Here is a 23,894-nt window from a genome sequence, read left to right as displayed (position 1 = left end):
TTTTTTAGCAACAATTATCTCCTCTTTAATTTGGACACAAAAATCAATATTTTTATTGAGCATGCACAAACTGATTTTTCAAAGGTTTATTATTTGACAAARTATCATTCAGTTTTCAGTGGACAAAAGAAGGTATATTCCTTATAAAAAGGTTATCCCTGAAATATTAGGATAATACACTCTGAATTAAGATGTCACGTTCTTGATTACAATAATTTTAGGATTTCCAAGAACTAGTAAACCCATTACTAAGCACCGAAGGGGAGTAATCTTTTCTGTGTGTGAACCATTCCGTAACTGTAYTGATAGATGCCAGTTTAGCAGGAGGACGCTTCCCTGCTGTTACGTGTGACTGAAGTATTAAAGATTCCACCTCTTCTCCTCTATCCCTAAACCATATTGSTATTTAAAATCCGGGAAACATCAAATACACAAGTTAACACATATGTCTATTTCTGTGAGTGCAAATACATTTATACATAGGAAATTTCTCGCATGTACTAGAAGACCTGTGGATGATTTGTGCATTATTATAGATATATGTTTTTTTTTACAGAACTTGTCTTGTGCTTATAGTATAAGTAAGAAAATTGAAAAGAATTAAATTTACATGATGTCTCAGTTTTAAGAGAGAAATCTAATGATTTCACGATTAGTCTCGTCTTTTTAAGCAACCTYAAGCATTTTTAGTGTTCTGCTGCTAATAGTATGCCTCCTGCACCAATATAACAGTTTTTTGCAATTATGTTGTTGATATTGTGCCATTATTTTTTGAAGATTGGCATTAAACAGTCACTGCTCTGTGTTAAATACAGTAACTAGCAGCATTGTCTCAGTGGACTGGGAATCTATAAATTCTGACTTTTTATGATGATCACTACAACTTCAGAAGTTATTCCAATCATCCATCTATTGTGTTTATATATATATATATATATATATATATATATATAACATACACATTTTGTCCTTCTTTGTGAATTTTTCTTTTAAGCTTTTAATCTCTTGCTTTCTTCTGTTTTCCAACTAAACCAACTTGCTTGCGCTGTTCTTTTCCACTTCATTCTATGCATATTCTCATTAGTACCATATAAAAATAATGCTATGATTGAAGTTTATCCTCTGACTTCTTTCCCCATGAGGTAATGTATACATCCGTGAAATTCAAAATAGAGAAAGAATTTAGTTGAGACTGGTTGTGTGATCCCTTCTCTTACAAGTTTTTGTTTATAATTGTTTATAATTTTGCAAGTATTAAAAATCTCGCTGCCTCTGTATAGAGAAAACCCAAAGGATTAGCTAAATGTCACATAGACTGTGCGGTGTAATGTCTGTCTYTGCCTGCATGTGCAAGTTCCAGCTGAACAGAATACACAAAACATATTAAAATACATGAACCATTTTGATATATCCAACACAAATCTGTCCCTTAAAAAAAAATCTTCACAATTGTGCTAGGAACTGTAGTGTGAGCTTAAGGCCTTTTTCTTCCCTTTACCATTTTTGGGCTATTCAGCAGCGAATGAATGATTAAGGCAGCCCCCAGGCTTTTTCTTCCTCTGGCCACTTTTTTTACCAGCAGTCAAGAGGGAAAAAAAAAAAAAAAAAGGAAGAAGAGCTTTTAAGAGTTTTGTTATCCCTTTACTCCTCCCTTTTTTCTCTCTCTTTCACAGAGCGTAAGTGAAGAGTGGTGCACATTTGATGGCAGGCAGTCACGACAGAAGCCAGAGAGTGAGAATATTTCAGATGAAGCCCAGGCCCCGTGGGGAACGCGCTCCTCCTGCACCAGGGGAACCACAGGAACCGATTCCCGTGACGTGCCCTACACACTTTGTCTACTCGTGACGTGCTGTTGTACACACTGAATTCTTCCTGGTAGGGTTGTGTATGTGAATTTGCAGGGATTTTCTAAGAAGGAGACGGGGAAATAATAGAAGGAGCAAAATCTTCTAGRGATCATTCAAGACAATTTAAAACTCAGCTAGCCAAGAGAGTCTAGGGTAGACTGGAGACACCAAGCTAGAGAACATCCTGCCTTGAGGAGAGAKATGCAGCACGTGATCTATCAGGTCATTTTTTTAGTTTTGATAGTTGGCTGCTTCTGTACGATATCACTGGCATATGTAAAACAGATCGATTTGTTTTGTGTTTAGTGGTAAATCATCTGTGRTGGTTTGGGGTTTTATTTTTTTGCTCTCCTTTAGCACAACAAAAATTAGTGGTTTGCGCTAGAACAGTATAGGAAAAGTGTCAGCTATGCAGCACGCCAGCTATCTAACACGACTAGATTGCTCATTCATCCAGATCTTTTAAATCTGTTAGCCTGACAGGAAAGGTACTTTAAGGCTTTCAATGGCAGCATTAGTAAAATTCAAATACAGTGTAAATTACTGAACATTTTTATGTGATGCACGTGTCTGCCGGGCAGTGGCCATAAAGTGACCTCAGCAGAGCTATTTACCACCACGTTTTAAATGCACAATTTAACCTGAAGCAAATAAAAAGACATTTATCACATCAGAGTCTGCCTAAGTAATCCCCTCATTCTTAGATTTTGATATCCACCCAGTAAAGTTCACAAAGCTGTCACACAGGTTCTATAATTATAGTTACTGTAGTTAAATAGGCTTGTTACTGTGAAGTAAATCATTATTTCTGCATTCACAGAAATGTCCTAATTAGCTGACAAAAGAAACTGTTTACTGTAAAGATTTCATAATTATATTAGGAAGACTGCTACAACATGTGACATTTTATAGGACAAAAGAACTGATGGTATGGTAAGATAAGGTTGTGAAACATTTATGTCCTACAGTATTRTAACATTCTTTCTTTGCTCTTTTCTTTTTTTTTTTTTCCTTCATTTTTAAGACTGTCAGTGGAATATTCATCAGGATATTAAAAAAGGCAGGGAAAGGAGCTGCTTCTTTATGTATTTCATAGGAAAAATGCCAGGTGTTATTTGTCAAGAAAATATTTCTATCCAATGCCACAGTAAAGGTTGAAAATCAGGTTTCACTACAAACAGCATTTATTTTACTACCTAACAGAAAAATCTTAGAAACGTAAAATCAGGAAAATGAGACACCTGACTTCAGCAAATTCTTCTAGCAAAAGTCCAACTGAATACCTTTAACATAAATTTTAAGGATAACCTATCAGAAGTTATTAAGCTTTCTTTTAGTAAGCAAGCCAGGTGAAGTCAGYTCCAGTAAGCATCGCCTAGAACATTAAGGAAATCCTGGAGACATAATTCTTTCTTTGAAATGAAGAGGTAATGTTTCCAKGCTTTTCTCTCAGTAAAGATAGAGCTCACAGGGTAATCTGCTTGCTGCAGAGGCATGCCAGTGGAGAACAGGGTCTTCTCTGGGTTCAGGACAGGAGGTTAACTCCCATCTATGATTTCTTCATCCTGGCCATCTAAAATATGTTTGTGACATTCAGATCAGGATAAATTTGCAGAGAAAAGGAAGTTAGCCTGGAGCCACCGGAGAGGATTCAATGAGGTGAAGTAAAAGAACGAAACGGGGCGGATTATGTGGAGGAACGAAGACTCCCGGACGTCAGAAACAGAGGATGAACTAGGGGATTGAGTATTCCAGGATAATCTGTTCCTTATGTTACCAACACATGCAATTTACTTGCACCAACAGATTGTTTAWTTTGATTTTCCAAATTATTCAGGGGCTATATCTGTGAAAGTACAGCTGTGTATATAAAATCATCAATGAATAACCTTGCAGTATTGTGCTGTGACACTACCCTCCAACCTCCTGCTTCCTATATGTTGTCTAGTTGAGGCCTTTGAAAACTAATACTAAACCTATGGAGGCAGTGCATTGTCTGCCTACAAAATATGAACATAGTATTAGAAGATATATGTTGTAGTTACCTGCCTTCCTGGAGAGCTAGAACATGAAATCCAAATTCCAGTTCCATAAGCCTGGCCTTGACATGTAGTAAAAAAAAAAAAAGAAAGAAAAAAAAGAAAAAATTTGTTCATTTCTATGATGTTTCTGCTAGTTGATTAACTTGAACCATAACCAAAATAGTAAATAATAATAATGTTTAATGAGTTCCTCCACTAACAGGGTGCATGAATAGGTCCTGYTTAATGTCAAATACATTTAATATCTGTTTACTTGAATTGTTCTATTTAATTCATGTTTATCAGAATTCTTTCTGAATTATGCGGCTAAGAAATTGTATATGTTTTTAAAAACTCTTTCAGTATGTCATATTGCTATTTTGAAATGTATTACAAGGGCACTAGAAAGAATACATTAGATGAAAAGCAAAAKTGTTACTAGTAAACTTGGCACTAAACCTAAAAACTTGCAGTTCTACCTGCTATCATCTGCCTCTCATTTTTATTAACATTAGTAAAAGAGAAAAATGCAAACGTGCAAAGTGCTGTGACCTAGATTCTGTTGCTGCTCTAGTCAATGACAAAATACCTCTGAATGCAGGCTCCCAAATGGTCAGTTTGCTTCCCAGAATTTCTCAAGTGCATCCCTCATCTAACTCTGTGACAAAATAAGATAACCTACAAGTTTATTTTACAGAGCATAAATGTGCTGGTGCAGCTGTTGATCTCTGACATACAGTTTTTTTTTCTCACTTTCCCCACCCTCCTACTGACAYTGTTTCCCTTCAGTATTTCTGACATCTTAAGAAACAAGCTCTTCTGTAAACACTCATCTCAGCAAAGCCCTTGTAAAGACTCTTTTACCTTTCTGTAGAACACATCACTTTTTATGACAATGACAAGGAAGTATATGACCCAGGCATGGCGCACCAAAGAAATAACTTGCTGATGTTGCTTGTGAAGCTGCATGTGTCATGATCCTCTGACTATTTAAGGGACAAAAGTATAGACGTTTCACTCCTAAAAGCTGCAATAAAATTAACCCAGCAACACCTTGGAGTACTCAGCCCAAAAAGCATCACTGAAGACATTAAAGGTATTGGTGGCAGCGGTATTGCTAACAAATATGCAACTGCACAAGGGCATAGATGCTGGAAGGTCCAAGAAGCCAGGCTACAAGGATGGCAAAAGGCTGGGATRGTACAAAAAATACTGGAGCTTGTACCAATCATGCTGAGCCACCGTATGGCAAACTTAAGGCTGAAAGTGAGCATGAATATTCAAAATAATCTGAAATTTAAGCTCTGTAGCAAAATGCAGGCACTAACTGCGATTTCAGTTTTGATCACTCACCTCCTGCACCCCTCTGCAAGTCATCTTGACATAACAGTGTCTATGGTTGTGGCAAGTATTTGGGCTGTGAGCCTTGTMCGGTACAGAAGAGAATTAGAGCTCTTCCTGAATTGCCATGCACCMCGCCTGTCTTTTCTAAGACCAGATGGAAAGAGTGTGTGACCTGGATCTGACTTAAATTATCTTGTCAGTTATAGCAGGATGTAATGGAATTATGTTACACTCAATAGAGTTATTTAGGATTCACAATCAACGCAAACAAGAGTGAAATCCGGCCATTTCTCTAAAGGTCAAAGGACAAGCCGTAATCTGCAGCAATCAAAAATCCAAGTTGGCTAAAAGATTAGGTGAAGAGAAGTACACATACATACTTACACTGAACAGAACTTAAGACCTCATGAACAGAAGAAAAAGCAGAGAGAGGAGAAACAGATGGTGTACAAAATATCACGAGCGAATGAACAAGACATATGGAACAAAGTCGCCGCAAAATCAAGAACTGTCAAACAAGTACCAACAGTAACARAGATCCACTCTGGCAGACACAGACTCCATCGGCGTCGGACAGTGCCACTGGGCATATTACAGAGGAACACTCTTTCTCAGCAAGTCATTGTTTCATAAGGACTCCAGCAACACCTGCCACACTATCTGCACGGTCTCCAGTGATGACTCTTTGTCACTACTGTCATCTGCTGGGGTCGGTCTGCCTTAAGTCTGGCCCTGGGCTTTGCAAGGCCATGGATGAAATCTGCTATACGGGAACACATTTCGCCTTCTTTCTTCAGCAGCCGCTCAMCTTGTGATCTCTCCTTGGTTTCTCCTTTCGCAGTCCTGTTTTTTTTTCCCCCCTTCTGGCCTCCATTTTAAACCTTATTTATCCACCACTTTTGTTACTCTAATTACACCTATTATTCCAATCTTGCCTTCCTCATCAACCTCRCCTCTTTTTCCAAGGAGACACGATTTTTCTTAGTTGAAAATTAGGAAGAGTTTGCTACAGAAAAGAATTAAATTTCTCTTCCTGCTTATGGCATCCACGATGGCCTCAGAAGAGCATCATACATCAGTGTCTGMGATCAGTAAGGTCCCACGTATAACCTCATAATCTAGGATGCCGGTACCATGCTGGAGGCCACTGGCTGGAAATAGGGCATCAAGATATTTCAGCATGGAACAAACATTACATTTGTAAGAAGGAAAAGTGGAAGGAAATCTTACAGAATAAAGGTACTTAAGGATAGCCTTAAATTAATATTATCTCTACAGGTTCTTCTTCTTAAACTTTGCTTTACTCTCATATACAAGATTCACTCATTTTTATACAAGATTCACTCATTTTCATTTCCTGAGGAAACAGTGCACGCCATAAGGATAATGTGTTCAATTTCTGCCCAGCACTTCTTTTTCCTGTTAACAATATAACAACCCTTTCTCCCAACATGCTGGATAAATGACCTGCCAATATTCAACATGTAGCTATGTCTATACCCTTGGGCTAGAGACGCATTTTAAGAAGTATGTTATGTTTAATATAGCCATCTGTCTGTCATTCCTCCTAGTTCTCACTCTTCTGTTTTTCCTGCCTAACTGGGTCAGTTGTATTATCACCACTATCACTTACCATGCTTGTCTAATCTAGTCTGCCCTTGCACAGTGTTTTCTTAGCAATGAATGTTTGCTGCACTTCAGAAAAGGAAGGTGATAATAATCAATGCATCTGTATAGACACTGTAGCATTGCTAAATGATGCAACAAGAGACATTGTTTATCTYAGCATCTCAGGCATGGTGCACAGTCGTCAATGTCCTTACTACTGAAAACTATTTTTGTAAGACTGACAACAGAATTATCAGTCACTACAAGGAAAGGAATTTCAAAAATTTTTCATTTTCCTGCTTTTCTTTTTCCTTTTGATGTCATATTCTGAGCTGTTTTCACAGACTGGATTCTCACACTTAGTGAAGGCACTGCTGCAGATATGTTATGCCCCAGTATAGTGGAAGTGGGCACTTCTTTCCCATACTCGCATTTATTTGTTGCAGTTTCTTCATTATCAGTGGAGGTCAACAGACAGAAGAAGTGGATATTATCCGCTTACAAAACTTTTTATATTTAAGCTCTTATAACTAATTTATACTCATACTTCCCTATGAAATAGGCATAGTAATTAAATATGATTACGCTCATTTTACTATTTAGGAATCAGCTGCATCAATATTAAATATATCACATAAGGGTATACAAAAATTTTCACAAAAAGCAGGAATTCTTACCCTTCTCAAGAGCTTCACTATAAGGTCATGGGAATCTGATAAAACTGGCTCTTTTGATTTTTTCTTATCGGGGACATATTTAGCTATCAAGCCCAAAACAGTTAAAACAACATCACTGTTAGCACCCTCTTTAATATGACAAACATTGCTAGTCGTGATACACACAACTCCTCTGCTCCTATCCCACTCTTTTCCCCATCCAAACTCTGTCTTGTCCATTCCCAAAGGAAAAGAAAACAAACTACGCACCAAAAAGCTTCCCACTGCACAAGTAAAATGCAAAGACTGGAGAAGTGGAAACATATGTATACATCACTATTCAAATACATTGTTTTATTTCACCTAATTATCATATTATCCTTATTTTTTTTCACTTGTTTAGCGTACTTATAAATGCTCCAAGCCTGGAAAACTTACAGAGGTACAGTTTAAGCATCATACCTCCATGTTGAACACCATGTCAAAGACATCACTAGCATAACTGTTCAACAACCAGTGGCATTAACACAAATGGCAGGTACATTATTTATGAACTAATTTCCCGTGACCCTGAAAAAAAAGATAATTATAAAGGGCTCATTTTTCTCCTTATTCATTCTTAAAAATATCAGCTTATAAAACACACAAAGTTTCATTTGCTACCAATTGAAAATGGTAAGTACAGCTTGCAGTCTTGCACTCTTTCTCCTGGGTTTCTATCATCCCACTAACAGATCTTACAACCAACCCCTGATTCCAGACCCTGTTAACCAGCCCCTGATTTGTGGAGAAACTCTGCCAGCTTTCACATGGCTGCATTCTCGGAGAGTCCTGTCTGACTTGCACGTCAGACTCGCGTATCACAGGGATGAAGATATCAAACTCTCTTTTTTAAGAACAGGAGAAAGAATCGAAGTGCAGACACAACAAAACATTTTTCATGGAGAAATGGTCATCTCCTTTTCTACATTTCTATTTTCTTTTTAAACAAAGGTATGGGTCAGCAATTTCTGAAAAGAGTGAAAAATCCTGAAAAAAGTATTGAGATATTCCGATCCAAATTTCCCACATCAGATATTTCAAACTATTTCAAAGGTAGCTAAGGGACTCAGTTATTAATCTGAGTTAGGAGACTAACAAATTCAAACCACAGTTCTCACTTTTAACCTTAGATACCTTAGACATAAGATTCTTATACCTTAGRCAGAAGATTCTAGCTGTCTCAGTAAGACAAAATAAATGATAAATTAAAGTCCAACAGTATATTACAGTCACACTTGTATTACATGAACTTCCTGTATTAAACCACACCAGTCAGAAGTCAAAGGAGCTAAGAATGCATACTATTAAACAACGAAATCCAACCTAAGTATGCTCTGACACTCTTAATTCTCTGCAGGAGCAGTCAGTGATGACAGTTTTGTCTGGGACATATATGTAGCATGAATAGATCAGCTGCTTTCATGGAGCGGAGGTAGAAGAGGAGGAGCTGGAGGAAGAGAAGGAGGAGAGGAAGAAGAAGAAGCATTTCTAAGAACACAAGTGTTTCTTGGAGGGGGTGTTTCAGCTGGTGGTGGTGGTGGGGGGGGGGAATCTCCCTTCAGCTTCCTCTCCTGCCCCTGTCCTGATCAAGTGGTTATAGGCCACCTCAGAGGTGGTGGTGGCGGTCTTGCTGCCACACAGCTTCTGCCACCAGTTGGCTGCATCTGCTGGACGGAAAGCAGGACAATGTTTATTACGCCTTCCCCACTCGCTAGTTATCCTTAATGGATGATGGAAAAGACAAAAAGGACCTGAGCGACTTGTGTTGGGGCATTCAGAGGATTGACTCCACCTGTTTTAATATCACTACAATGTAGAAAAGTTTGCCAATGGCTTTGCTTTTCAAGGTTAAATATATAGATATCCTAATTATTCCGTTGAGATTCCGTTCAGTATTTTTATCATCAGTCTTTGATACCAAAATGTTATCCATACTATTTCTCATGTAGGAAAAGCTTTGTTCACAGATAAGACCTTGTAAGCAGTAAGTTCTCAGCTTATGCTGGTGTTCTTTCCTTTCCTATAACTGCCTAATCTCTATCAGAGGTATCTAGTACCTGTCAGATGTAATTTTTATTATTCCTTCAAAGATATGGCTGAAGAGAATATGTTGGTAGCTTCAGATAGTACTAATTACATTAACTGGCATGGATTTTCATAAAATCCTCCTGGGCCAATATGCTTTCAGGCTGTTTTACGAGGCACTGCCCCCATTTGCATCTTATTTTAGAGTCAAGATGAGAAGAAAATACTTGTTAAGGTCCTTAGGATACTACGCATACTGAGTCAATGGATAAGGTGGACAATGGCAGGGGAAGAGTTTCTACTGATGATACTAACTTTCTTCCCTCTCACCTACGTGCAGTGAGGAATTGCTCCCTCCATTAAAAAAAAAAAAAAAAGTGTTACAAAAGTAATTCAGTTAAATTTAAATCATCTTAACAATGACAACTTTTTYCTTCATGAGTATTAGTTTGTCTTCTAATTTATCCCTTCTCTGGAGGCTTACCTGTAATTTAGRTACAGATTCATCATCAGGCAATAGAATGTTAGAATAGAAAGATGATCATTCTAATTAACCTACCCATTATTGCTAACAATTAGTGAGTTAGGTCACTGCTATATGAGAACTGRTTGTTTTTTTTTTTTTCTCATAAAATCCTGAAACATACAGATTTATGGATAGAGCAACCACAGGTTAAGCAGGTCTGACGTTGGTTAATAAAATTTGAAAATAATTAGAAAAAAAAATTCTCTATTCCAGATTTCTTTTGGCATGAACATACAGGAAAAATATGTTGTGTAGTTTGTGCCAAGCTGGGTAGCTTTGTACATGAATTCCAGGATGAAGTATGGAGTTTATGACAACCATCTGCTGAGATCTTTTCCCTATTCTGTCCAAGTGGAATTAAAATATTGATTGAAACAGTTCCTTTGTATCAGTTGGAAAATGTAATATGAGAGTTGTTACCTACACTTGCATATTGCAATGTCTATATTCTTATAAATAGTAAATAATAAAATAACAGCTTTGTACATCTATGATCAAATCTATCTTTTTATTTTTCAGCGTTCATGAATATTGAAAGTCACAGACAGAAAAATTGAGATTTAGGCAGAGTTAGACCTSAAGTTGCAACTGCAATCTTTTCTTTTTCTTTCCTGCTCACCTTTCGCTGATCTTGAAGGCARCTAAATGTCATCGGTTGCCTACACTTTTTTTAAAGGTCATTGGACTACAGACTTCTGTGTTGGCAACCATCCACAACTGATGTAGGCTTAAAAGGTACGAGCAGTTTGGCTGGATTTTTGAAAACTGGGCCTATCTACATTCCAGAGCCTTGAGAGGCTCTGCTTAGCACGTATCAGCACACGCATGGCACAACTGGTAACACCAGGCACCTCATGTCGATGAGAAGTACCTGCCGATGGTCCTTCTCTAAAGCAGCAAGAGAAAACACTGCCCAGAAGAGACAGCTTCACAGCTGCAGCTTTTGCTCTGGAAGTCTGAGACTGATGTTTGATGGAGTTTGTCATTTTGATGACATTTTGTCATTTCCCAGGAGAGTATGTTAATTGTCAGCCTGTACATTAGGAGATGAGCAGAAGAATTGTACAGGAGGAAAAAAGTCACACTCCACTCTTTCTGTTGCACTACACAAACTGCAGGTAGGAATGTAAGATCCACTAAGCCATGGAACACTTTCTGGATATGTTTTAATATCACCAATAAAGTAGCTGCATTAACTAAAATTCTTCTCCTTATTGGCTGGAACTTACTACAGTTCCTTTTTTTCTTCATCTTTACACTCAACAATGAACTCAGAGGGTAAGAAGTCTCCKACTTATGCTCCAGACTTCATTGTCCTGGTAGAGCTTCTCTTCCCTTTGTTCAGGGGATATCTCCAGTTTCTCCAAGCTTGGAATATGGCAAGTAGAATAATGAAATATCTATCTGTATTTTTAGACTACTATAGAAACATTCATAGCTTTGAAACATGCAGGTGGAGGTCAAGCTCTCCAAATATGAAAAGTGTACAGAATACAAGTGCGAGTTAATACTAGTCATACTAAATTAAGAAAAGAGATGATTAGTTTTAATTTTATCTAACTAATTTAATAAAGACGATTATGTTCAACAATTTAAAATTTGTTTGAAAAATGACTAGAGAATAAATGGTAGAGAACAGCTCTTCACTGATGCAGAGAACTACATACCACTACAGKTCATCTTATTAACACAGTTCATCTTTTATTTGATTCAGTTCTCCCCAAAGGATTTCAGAGCTGCCAGTAATGTTTTTGACAAATTCATAAATAAAAAACTGTAGGGTGATTTTTGTATGTTATCAGTAGTTTCACACAGTAGGTATAAGAGTTTTTACAGGTCTATATTGYTATAATAATTATTAATACATATTCAATAAAGTATAATATTTAATCATACAAGCAAAAACAGATTACTAATGCAGTCTGGGAAATTTGTAGACAAAAGCTCTATACTAATTAGCAGTTTTATTTAATTTCTAAGTGCATTTTTAGTTACAATTGATAGACAGAAAAGGTATTGGCCTATATTACTAGGCATTATCTTTGATTTCCTGCAGTATTCTGAAACTAGGTGCTTTATATTAATTTTAAGACGTCTCTTAAAAGGCAGGCCACAGACAGAATGGAAGAAACTGCTTTTTTGACATGAAGTCATCTCAGTCACTGTGCAAAATTAATAGTACTCAAGGTATACTGTGTACTGGAAAATGCTGTGTGTAGAACTATTGTTTCATCTGCTACAGAAGTTTGAAAATATATGGTGAATAAGGAGGAGACTGCAGGATAGACTCCTGGGCTGGGAAGCCCTGCCATGCCGTGGAAAAGCTGGAATTAATGTGGACTTTCTTTGGTAGATGGGGCAAGCCAACCACATCAACTTTTATTCTTAGTGGTTGCAGTTCACATTTCAGACTACCCGAGCTTGRCTTAACGTCATGCAACAATCTCAACTGCAATCAAAGTCACTGAGACCCTTTCTACAATGAACAGAGTTTTCTCAAAATACATGCTGAATTCTCTCATCAACGAGGTTAAAGGTACTTCAGACTAAGTTCTCCACAGGAGTGGAAACATCGACCTTAATATCCCAATCATCTCAATGTGAAGTGACAGCTAAAAAACCAGAAAAATGTTGAGTATCACCAGGTACTGAAAACAAGACAGTATCTTACCTCTATACAAAACTCTGAGTACTATCTGCAATCCTGGCCTCCACATCTCAAGAAGCATGTACTGGAGTTAGAGAAAGTGGAGGTAGAGAAGGTGCAGAAGGAGGCAAAAAAAATCAACCAGGTGGTGGTTAAAGTGGTAAGTCACACCTTACRAGGTGTGACTTCAGATGCTTGGACTCTTCCTTTTGGGGATGTTGAGGGGGGACATGACTGAGGTTCACAAAATCATGAAACGTTTCAAGGACGGATAAACTGAATACAGAATTGTAATACACCAAATCTCAGAAAACAACTAACAGAGGGTAGTCCATTGAACTAGTAGGARCTTGGATTAAAACAGTTGAAAGAAAATATTTTACACAACAGGGAAGGAACTTTAGAAACTGTTTCCATAGGAGCACATGGAGGCAAGTTAAAATGGGGCCAGACCATAATCAATTGCTAAAATTTTGAGTTATAAATAACTCATTGCTGAAATCTTAACTAGCTTACCCCTTTTAGGATGTTAATGAAAACTCAAAATACTACTGCTTATAACTAAACATAGCTRTATTTTTTAACTTGAATCTTCCTTAAATGGAAGAACAGTTTCAYAGGCTACTGCCAAAAAAAATAAACAAATTTAATTTCTCTGCATTTGATCTTTTCATGTAATATTTTTAATCTTCCTTTTAAAAGGTACACAGATTATTTTCACAAGAACAAGTCATTCTGCCAAGAATGGCACACCTGTACTACTCTCTTCCATCTCTAGATCCCATAAAGGTAAAATTAGCATGTTAGTTTTCATGTTGAGTTTTTTCTTGTTTGTGGCATTACTCAAACAAAAATAYTGAAACTAATTCAAATCAGGAAAAACTCCAGGTTTCTTCCAGGCTATCTTTCTAGAATGCTGCAACTCCTCAGTCTTGCCTTCATAAGTATCTATTTTAACTACTATGTTTTTATCCTTCAAAAGGCTTTTCTGTTATTTCCCTTGAGTGTTTGCAATTAGTAGGGAACTTGGCAGCTGGAATGCTCACAGGAGGCAGAACTTTTGAACACCGATGTTTTCAAACATCTAATATACCAATGAGAAGCACGAAAAAAATAAAAAACATCATATTTCCACACCTTACCTCTACAAACAACAGTTAAAATTAGAGTGGCCTTCAACTTAAAAACAATACTCGAAAAATATGAGAGCATTTTTTTCTTTTCAGTGATAAGTTATACATATACACCTAAAAGCAACATTTCTGTGTTAAGCTGATTTGCACGCTTTGCTTGCACAAACTATATCCATTAAAYATGGGACCTGTCTTTTGATATTTGTGCCTTCAATCACTGTAATCTCTATACCTACACCACATCCAGGTAACAGAAAATTAATTAAATGCTATTTTGCTTCAAGAATCTTTAAAAAAAGAAAACTAGGTAAATATCAGCTTCCGAGGATGATACTAAATGTAATAACATGATGATTGTTTTTCTCTTCCTACCTGYATTATGCAGTATTGAGAATTTTAAAGCTAGAAAGAAAAAGCTTGTCTTCTACTTACAAACACAGAAATGCTATATGCTTCAAGCGGATAAATGGAAAATTGATTTCAAATCTGTTTATGTTTACTGCAGTATCAAAGCCATATACATTTCTCTGTCCAAAATACCCAAAGTCTTCTAACACGAGAAGGAAAATTTTAGGTGACTTCAGTGGCCATGAAGGCCTGGATCATATTAAAAGGCATTTCTTGCCCCGTAAAATACCACACTTTTTTTTCATATAGCACCAGATTCTGCCACTCGCTTTAACATTCTGTATATTCCATCTCATTCACAAGTAAGGCCAACTGCTAGTAGCTTATTTATGAAGTAGGATTAGASTGGTACCCTTACAGAGCTATTATTTATACAGTATACATACACTGTTGCCTATTCTTATTGATCAACGTTACTCAGAAAGTATTTATAGGAATTAACACGAAATGAAATAACACATTTTGTTTTACTTTCTTCTTTTCCACTGGTTGATCATCTGCAATCGTAACTTCTTTTTCTACTACACTGCCTGCTTACTGTAGATTAAGTGTCTTCACTCCAATTACACTAGTAGCAGTAAAAYTTACTATAGTGCTATCTTCTCAGTAAAAGCAGGCTGTACTCTGGGCTGCAACACATTTTCTCCCTACAACTTGTCTTTCCTTTTATGAAATGGTGAAAAGAATTCTTTTTTTGCAAAATATAAAAATATGAATGTGAAGTAAATAAGAAATGTCAAATGTCTAATATTGTAGTAGGGAGGACAAAGGTTCTCCAAAGGAGGACACTAAATCTTTTGTATACTTTCTATGGTACTGCAACCTTAGAATTGTTATTTGTAGTTTTCACCTAAACCATCTGATATCTATACAATCCCTAATCCTTAGTAAAAGTCTCCTAGTTTTCAATTCATATTTTGCATTATTTAGGGCTTGAGGAATTTAAAATTTAAGCAAATGCTTGGAACTTAAAAGCCTCAAGAACAAACAGGAATGAAAACATCTCATCTAAGCATGGAAAGAGTGACAAGAGTGAGGTTCAGCTCTTTTCAAATTATGTGACAGCGCTGAAGAAGTACTCTAGAGAATTATTTTTTTTATATATTGCCTTACTCAATATACCCCAAGTGACTCTGACAGAAAAGTCACAGCGTAGGAGACAGAAAATGAAAATTTCATTCTGACAGATAAATTTTTCACTTGGGAAACATTCTCAAGCTTTTTCATTCCCAGCTGGCTAGAGAGAGTTATAAGTTAACAGAAATCTCTTACGATACAACCTATTGTTAATGTTTTTAATATCTCCCACAGTAAAAACTGCGAGAGCAATCAAGCCAATGACATTCTCTTCCCTCTTTTGCTACTGCTTTTATCTGATTAAAACATACATAGAGATAGCTAAGCCACTCATAAACCAGGCTTTATCTTCTTTGTGAGTCTGTTTACTTCCTGATAGTTGTGGTTATCATTTTTGCACAACAAYGTCCCTTTGCTCTATGCTACACTTTCAGCATTCCTGGATCGATAGGTTGTCTTTTCCCAGGTTAGCAAGGGGCTCTGTCCCTATATATGGGACTWCTTGCACTGACTACTTGACTGATATTGATCATGGCCTGACAACGATAAAGAAGATGCTAAAAAGTGATAAAAAGGTGCATGGGTAGAACATTTAGAGTGACAGATACTCAGTAGAGTTCAGGAATGTCAGATGAGGCCACCCTGTATCTGAAGCATTTGAGAACGAAAAGGGTTGAATCTTTATGTGCTAGGTCCTGGGACTATTTTGGAAACCTACTTTTTGTGCCACAAGTGAATGATGGGATTATAAATAGTCACCATGAGAACCGCTGTATTGCTGAAAAGCTCTGTATATGTGTATTTATCATGAACTGGCAGATTTCGGTCATGCTTCTGCCAAAATTGGGACAGTGATGGATTCTCCAAACTCTGCRATCACCTGTTCAAAGTGAAGCACCTTAGGGTGACCAAGCTTGCTTGATTTTCAGCCCAGATCTAGTGAGAGTAACTGCAGTTACACAGTGCTTCAAAAAGRGTTTCAGGGTTTTGGCAAAGATGTGCAAGTAAGTTCAGGCAAATTAATTAAAGATGTCATGTCAAGGCACAGAAAATGACTAGGTGGAAAATTTTACTCAACTATTTTACTCCTGATCTGAAAACAAATTCCACAGAGGAACTTAATTCCACACCTGTAAGTGATGCACCTCACCTTTCCCAAATGTTCCTGTGGAGTTAAAATTTGAGATTCTTCAGTAAAAAACATTATAATGCTATAATTARTATAGATTATTAGACACAACACAACAAAAACTATATACTCTAATTTCAGTATAATCTAATCCCACGAAAGAAATATCTTAGGCCCCTAATTTCTTCATGCTTGCTTCTCCTACTCCCCACTGTGAATTTTATCTTCTTGTTTCATTTATGTGATATGAAGTATCAGGATCAAAAATTACTAGATATCTCAGTTTCATGTTTATTCACAGGTCACTGACACAGAATGTATCTGAAAAGTCCTCCGCCAATAAACTAAAGTATACCTTGAAGCAAACAGCACAAAGATTAAAGGCATTCCCAGAACTGAATATATTCTAATTGTGTTTCATATGGGAGAGACTAGATGTTTTTAAAACACAATCTATGTATTTAAATATATTCAAAAATATGCCTTCATTTCTCAGGTCATATAACCCTGCAAAGCTCTCTTGAAATCAGGAAGCAATGATAGTTTTCACCAACTGAAAAATTAACCTTATTGCTGCATCACATGTGAAAGAAATTTTCAGCTCAAAACAGAAAATACAAATACCTTTGTTACCTTAGATTACAGACAACACTTTCTTTGCAAGCTCTTCTTAAATTATTAATGTCTGTGGTCCAACTACATTTTAAACCTGTAGTCTCTAGAATAAAATATCAAATTTGCTCATTTGTTTTCTGAGAACATTATCCATAAGCCAAATCTTTGGAAAATGACTTAAGCAACAACAAAAACAGTCTTATGAAAATRCTCCTTTATTAATGCAGGCTCTACTAGTGCACTTTACTTAATCAGGACACAGATAATTAGGAAATCTGGTTAATTGGGACGTTTCCTAGGGAGCCAAATTAAACCAAATGAGTTTTGACTGGCAAGGGACAATGGTTAATTGGGATGATAATTCCACTTAATTGGTATGCCTGCAGGCAGTTAAGTGGTCTGGAGGCTCAGAGGCTAATAACAGCCCTTCTTTCCTCAGCAGACCTGTGCTAGTTCAAAATCAGTAAAGCAAAAGGGTACATGCTAATGTTCAAAAGTTCACTCCCCTCAAGAGGTCAACGTCATAAGACTTTTAAGAAATGTGGTAATGCTAGATTTCCCAGTTATGTTGCATCTCAGACTGAGGAAGGAAAGAACTGACCAAGTTTTTTCCTAGTGATGAAATATTTTACTGTTAAAAGTTATTCTGAATTAATAGATTCTAAATTTAGCRTAGTAAAAAGTATGGACAGCTAAGAGAATTACTTCTAGGACAAAATTGCACTTGCCATTAACAGACATCTTTCCTTGAGATACTAAAAGGGAATCTTAATTCACATGCAGAACTGACCTCCTTGCCCCCTGAACGCTTCTCCCTTAGCAGAGGAAATGTAAGACTTGGGTTCCTCTGCTCCCCACACACTACTGCTGAGATAAGTCCCACCTCACCAACCTGCATCTCAGACTTCACCCCCAAAGCCCGAGGGCAGTGTTCGCAGGCGGGTGCCGCACGGCGTCCCGCTCGTTCAGCAGCTCCCAGCACCGGCTGCGCGCGTTGCTTACCGCCCCTCTACCCCACAGCACGTGTCACCCGCAGCAGCCTTCCTACCACACTTCTGTACTGCCAAGTGCCTCACGTATTTGGCTCTTAAGACTTATTATTCCTCCGTGATGCTGTTTGGGAAGGCTAATATGCACAAATGGCGATTGCAGAGTTGATTTCCAAAAGAATAAAGCTAGCTCCATTTGCTTTTCCTTGGCGAGAATACTATACTATTTTGGGGCTCCCCTTGATCAAGAAATCAGTTTTCACATAACTTATATACACTTAATGTCTTTGATACCTATACTTCTCTAGTTTGTTTGAAATTTTTCAATAAGTTCTGACTGACAGACATGTATGCTAGCTTAAAAAAGATAAACACTTAATAGTAAGTTAGGCAAGCTTTCGCCTAAAGTCCACATTTTCTGTTGTTAGTCACACTGTCTAACAATGGAAAGTCAGAGAGAAAATCATAAAGCAATTGCCAAGTATCTGAAAATTAATACATTGGAATGTGTATTCATTGCACTAAAGGAAATAATGGAATAAGTGTAAATTTTCAATATTTAATTAATTCTAGAATTTAAGTAAAAAGGCAAACTTTACCTATTACGTAATCCACTAATAGTCTGTCGCTGATGCACAGTTTTAAAATATCTACAATCATAAACATTTGAAACATGTAAGAAAATATTATTTTCACAATATTCATGTTATTGGGGTATTTGTATAACTTGGACAATTTGGTATTGGCCAATTGTTTTCTAGAACATCTTTCCTACATCTCTTTTGATATAACATAGTCCTAAAATGTGAATCAATGAGTCAGTATGTCATTGTCTGTCTCTGCTAGCTCAAGATCTAAGTCTTATAAAAAGATCCAGGCTATTACAGGGAAAAAAAAAAGCTTATCTCCTTTCTATATTTCTTCCCAGTTACCATCTCAGGAAGAGGCAAAATAGAAGCCCATTCCCATCCTCAGTCACATGAACATGAGAAGTTATTAACAGCAGTCTCAGAAATCCCTAGAGGATATCATATCCAAATTGTGCTTTTTAAAGGAAAGAGAGATTGTTCAGTTGTTTGCTAATTTATATTTATGGTCCTAAAACATATAAATTTAACTAGCAATTTTTCAAAAGCAGAATATAACTAAGTCCTATTAAAATAATGAAGCGAGAAGAGTTCTTTTTGTTAATACCAGTGCTTTATGGCAATGTCAGGCTTTTCTCTAACTTAACCTGGAACAAAAATAAATTGTTTTTCTGATTTTAATTTAACTAATGACTTTCCACTAGAAGTTTTAAAGTCCTGCAAGAGATCTTTTCTTGATCTGCAGATTTGTTCTTTGTAATGTTGAGTGCTTCTGTGAATGCAAAGAGTTGTTATTCAAAGTAAGAAAAAATTATCATCATAGATCCCTGATTCTCAGGCTGCTCACTAGTGCTATTGCATCTATCCATGGATACCTTTAATCAAATCTCTAATCACCTTTATCACTTGTTCATGCGCATAAACCCAGAAATCCTCTTCTGCTATACACAGCCCACAATAAAGATCCAATGAGACACAAAGCAGCAGTCTTGCCCTTCCCTGAGACATAATCACATTGTCCCACTCCGTTAACCCTTTTGCCAGAGGAATTAATACGCAGTGAAATTCTGCATCGATTCTTTCCAATAAAAACATTGGCATGATCCAAGGTCCAATGTAATATAGTTATTCTCCTTCTTGACCAATTTCAATTACTTCCCACAAGCTACATATACATGAATCATCAGGTAGCTTTTAACTATATTAGCTTGCTCAGAATGGCATAATTTTCTCACTGTTTCCCCCATACTCTGGAAAAAAAAAAAAAAAAAAAAAAAACAGGATTCTGTAATAAACATATCCTGTTATCTTCCCCTTTCCTGTTTTCTGGCAAATATATGACAGTAGACTGCCTTGTCTTTCATTCTAAATTTTGTTGTAAGACAAACTTGTTTCAGTATTATCCTTTGGCCCTAAAACCATTTCTCATCTACTCTTCTCTTAAAGTTTTACTTCTATGAACTCCTCAGTTTTCAGTCACCTGGAAAAGTCTCTCAAGTAATTCCACAGTGATGAGTAACATTATGAGTCGTTTATATACAGATGTCCTGAAGGGATGCACGCAGCAGGCTGCTCTTGCCTATGCCCACACTACATCTAGGGTGCATGAGGCTTCAGAGCTGCTGCTCACTCCATTACATGGCCTTTAAGATTCAGAACAGCAAATACATAACTGAGTAAACAAATATTTCATTTCCAATAACCTTTGCCAAAAGTTGCTGCTCCTTGAGTTCAACTTAGACCAACAATGWTAAGAGAATGTTCTATACTCTGTGCCCAAATACTGAACATTTTCTTGCAAATACATACCCCGTAAAACTGATTACCTGACAACTATCCCTTACTAAATCCCAATCCTCCTAGATGACTAAGTGTCAGAACACTCTGTAATCCTGTGATGTCCTGCAGTTTTGGTAAGTACGTTTTGTTAGCATTAGGATTTGAATTTTTTCCACTTTTTTTGGTTGCTGGAATTAAACAATTAAATCTCACCATAAAAACATATGTTAACCTAAAGCCATTAGCTTGCACAATGAGATCTTTTGTTGCAGATCATGAAAGTCATAGAGTTAATGGTGAAAGCACATCACTTGAGAGGAAAGCCACAGGCTCTGATCCTAGTACAGACATTGCCTATAGAGCTCTCACTGGAGAAAATGCAGAAATAGCTGTGGGAACAGGGATGCTAACTTAGCAGTCCTTCCTGTAGCAGTGTGCCCTTCTTGCCGGGTGACAGAATCAGCACATTTGGAGTTGTTTCCCCTTTGTCTGCTCAGAGCTTTAATTCAGGATCTAGTYTGAACACCACAGAAGGGAAACAGCATTAATTTCAGTCTTCTCTGCAGGATGGTGGCTATGACTGAACTTTAAAACCTGATAGCTCCAAGAGCCTCAAATTCCACTTTTTCACTCATAAACCCCAAAGAAATGATATAGTCCTTCTCAAGAGCTACATCTGCAAAAACTCTTACATATCCTTTCCTAAAGTTCTCATACCATGGTTTATACATCAGATCCACCATTATTATTTCCTGGGACAACTTTTGACCCTGAACACAAACTTGGTGATTGTTTTTTTCTATTCTTGGAAAACCACTAGGAATCTCACACCAAGACTTCTATTAATACTGTTTGAAATATAAACCATAAAGTTAATTTTTGAAGGGATAACACAACAGAAGACAAACTATTGAAAAAATACTTGGTAATAGGATTGTGCTGMATAAAATTCAGATTTATTTTCTAGCCTCCACAAGCTGTCAAATATCTGTGTATGTGATTGGCTTTAGTCCCACCCTCAGCATTGTTAACTACTAAATTTTCATCCTACTTTTGATAAAGTACTTTGTGACTTCCTGAAAGAATTTTCTTCAAACTGATCTGTCTTCATTCAATATTRGTGTCTAAGRGAGAGAGAGAGAGAAAAAAAAATAGTGCCTTTTTCTCTGAGTTACCTGGTATCTTCTACTGTATGTTTGATCTTTGCCTCCCAGCTGTGCTTGCTCCTGACTTTTCACCTTCCCCACTGTTCTAACCCTCCCTACCACACCCCCACCCTCATTCAAGAAAATGACAACTACAGTTATTTCTTTCTTCATTTTTTCTTTCTTCTTCTTCTTCTTCTTCTTTATTTTTTTACTTTTTTTAATTTGGAAACAATACTGATAGGGCCAGATATTTCTGAGCCAAAATACATGAAAAACATGATGTTTTCATGCTGGTCTTCTAACACTATCTGTGCTGGTATTGTGACATTTTAAGACCCTTTTTTGATAGCAAAGAGCAAAAAATTCAAAAGGGAAATTGGACTAGGTTTGGTCTGTCAATCTCAATGAAATTAAAGCTATTAATATTCCATTAAAAGCATCAGTATGCTGTAATAATTGWTCATAGTTTCTCTTTGAAATAAAGAACATGCAAATCTTAATATATTAATAACAATTTGTAATTTTAATGTGGAGTATACCRGTTGCATACTCTTGCCTACAAAATGCTTCCATCACACTTAAAATGACAAATATAAAGTGTATATTAATAGCAGTTACTGTTTTCTGATAGACATAGGAGGTCATTTTTCATAACTAAAAGAATTACAGATATTTATGCTACATTTGACTTAAAAGCTACTTCTACAAATTTAAACAATTCTTACAGCACTTGAAATTTACATTACATTTTTATTAATTTAAATTAAATTAACTTTCTTTATTCTACTTTGTTTTCCTTTCACTTTTCCTATCCTATTATTTTTATTTGCTCTATTCTTTTATGCCTTCTACACAACTCCTTGCATACTTCTGTCTTTTTCTCTCTCRGTTTTTTTCTTGTTTTCTCAATGTATCTGTCTTATCTACCTGTGTACTACATATCCATARGTAAATCCTCAGTTTGTATACTGCTGATTTGTGAATGTAGGAAATAATTAAAAAAGTCTCRTAGGGGACTTCAACCACCCTGACATCTGCTGGAGGGACTACACAGCAAAGCACAAACAGTCCAGGAGGCTTCTGCAATGCATTGATGACAACTTCTTGTCACAAATGGTGGCGGAGCCTACAAGGAAGGGTGTCCTGCTGGACCTTGTCCTTACCAACAGARAGGGACTGGTKAGAGATGTGAAGGTTGGGGGCAGCTTTGGCTGCAGTGACCACAAGATGGTGGAGTTCAGGATCCGGCAGGAAAGAACTAAGGTAACAAGCAGGATTGCAACCCCKGACTTCAGGAGAGCGGACTTTGGGCTCTTCAGAGACCTATTTGGAAGAATTCCATGAGTTAAGGGCCTAGAAGGAAGGGGGGTCCAGAAGAGCTGGCTAGTATTCAAACATCACTTCCTCCAAGCTCAAGAGTGGTTCATCCTTATGAGAGAGAAGTGCAGCAAGAGGGGCAGGAGGCCTGCATGGGTGAGCAAGGAGCTCTTGGCCAAATTCAGACAGAAGAAGGAAATACACAGAATGTGGAAGAGGGGACAGGCTACTTGGGAGAATTAAAGGAATGCAGMCAGAGTATGTAGAGATGCGGTGAGGAAGGCTAAGGCCCAGCTGGAATTGAGTCTGGCAAGGGATGTCAAGGACAACAGGAAGGGCTTCTTCAAATACATCAGCAGCAAGAGGAGGACTAAGGAAAGTGTGGGCCCGCTACTGAATGGGGCGGGGGCCCTGGTCACAAGGGATACAGAGAAGGCAGAATTACTGAATGCCTTCTTTGCTTCAGTCTTCACTGCTAAGGGCAGCCCCCAGGAATCCCAGAGCNCCCTGGTCACAAGGGATACAGAGAAGGCAGAATTACTGAATGCCTTCTTTGCTTCAGTCTTCACTGCTAAGGGCAGCCCCCAGGAATCCCAGAGCCTGGATGTRMGGGAGRAAGTCCAGAGAAGGGAAGACTTTTCTTTGGTTGAGGAGGAAAGGATTAGAGACCTTCTGGGCAKGCTAGACATCCACAAATCCATTGGCCCTGATGGGATGCACCCAMGGGTACTGARGGAGCTGGTGGWTGTTGCTTCCAGGCTGCTCTCCATCATCTTGGAAAGGTCCTGGAGAACTGGAGAGGTGCCTGAGGACTGGAAGAAAGCCAGTGTCACTCCAGTCTTCAAGAAGGGCAAGAAGGAGGACCCAGGCAACTAKAGGCCGGTCAGCCTCACCTCCATCCCTGGAAAGGTGATGGAACAGCTCATTCCGGATGTCATTTCCAGGCATATGGAGGAGAAGAAGGTGATCAGGAGTAGCCAGCATGGATTMACCACG

At 37.5% G+C, this 23,894-nt stretch overlaps 1 protein-coding gene across 1 annotated transcript in view; it reads right to left on the bottom strand.

Annotated features, from left to right (window-relative positions):
* KHDRBS2 (KH RNA binding domain containing, signal transduction associated 2) overlaps positions 1 to 23,894 on the bottom strand; it is a 302,140-nt gene that overhangs the window by 144,874 nt on the left and 133,372 nt on the right. The window lies entirely within an intron of this gene.

This window comes from Rhea americana, unplaced genomic scaffold (assembly GCF_003343005.1).
Source record: "Rhea americana isolate MKP2758 unplaced genomic scaffold, rheAme1 scaffold_94, whole genome shotgun sequence".
NCBI classification, from domain to species: Eukaryota; Metazoa; Chordata; class Aves; order Rheiformes; family Rheidae; genus Rhea; species Rhea americana.
This window is presented reverse-complemented; position numbering and strand designations above follow the sequence as displayed.